Below are 881 nucleotides of genomic sequence, written 5' to 3' on the forward strand. Positions count from 1 at the left end.
GAGAGAGATAGAGAGACAGAGAGAGAGAGAGAGAGAGAGAGAGAGAGAGAGAGAGACAGAGAGAGACAGAGAGAGACAGAGAGAGAGAGACAGAGAGAGAGAGAGAGAGAGAGAGAGAGAGAGACAGAGAGAGATAGAGAGACAGAGAGAGCGAGACAGAGAGAGAGAGAGAGAGAGAGAGAGAGAGAGAGAGAGAGAGAGAGAGAGAGAGAGAGAGAGAGACAGAGAGAGACAGAGAGAGACAGAGAGAGACAGAGAGAGCGAGACAGAGAGAGAGAGAGAGAGAGAGAGAGAGAGAGAGAGAGAGAGAGAGAGAGAGAGAGAGAGAGAGAGAGAGAGAGAGAGAGAGAGAGAGAGAGAGACAGAGAGAGATAGAGAGACAGAGAGAGCGAGACAGAAAGAGAGAGAGAGAGAGAGACAGAGAGAGAGAGAGAGAGAGAGAGAGAGAGAGAGAGAGAGAGAGAGAGAGAGAGAGAGAGAGAGAGAGAGAGAGAGAGAGAGAGACAGAGAGAGAGACAGAGAGAGAGAGAGAGAGAGACAGAGAGAGAGAGGAGTATAGGAACTCCCTGCTCATACTGTCAGACACATTACATTAACATGGATGCTTGAGGACATATTATTCTAAACACAGAACCAACGGAGGAAATTAAATATTAATAGAAGAGACAGACATGTTTCTCCCACTAACAACATATTGTACTGTGTGTGTGTGTGTGTGTGTGTGTGTGTGTGTGTGTGTGTGTGTGTGTGTGTGTGTGTGTGTGTGTGTGTGTGTGTGTGTGTGTGTGTGTGTGTGTGTGTGTGTGTGTGTGTGTGTGTGTGTGTGTGTGTGTGTGTGTGTGTGTGTGTGTGTGTGTGTGTGTGTGTGTGTGTGTGTGTGT

General features: G+C 47.6%; 1 protein-coding gene across 1 annotated transcript in view; it reads right to left on the reverse strand.

Moving 5' to 3' along the window:
• The window catches only part of LOC123992514 (1-phosphatidylinositol 4,5-bisphosphate phosphodiesterase eta-1-like), a 195280-nt gene that overhangs the window by 64274 nt on the left and 130125 nt on the right, over window positions 1-881 (reverse strand). The gene's annotated exons all lie outside the window — the stretch shown is intronic.

This window comes from Oncorhynchus gorbuscha, linkage group LG13 (assembly GCF_021184085.1).
Source record: "Oncorhynchus gorbuscha isolate QuinsamMale2020 ecotype Even-year linkage group LG13, OgorEven_v1.0, whole genome shotgun sequence".
NCBI classification, from domain to species: domain Eukaryota; kingdom Metazoa; phylum Chordata; class Actinopteri; order Salmoniformes; family Salmonidae; genus Oncorhynchus; species Oncorhynchus gorbuscha.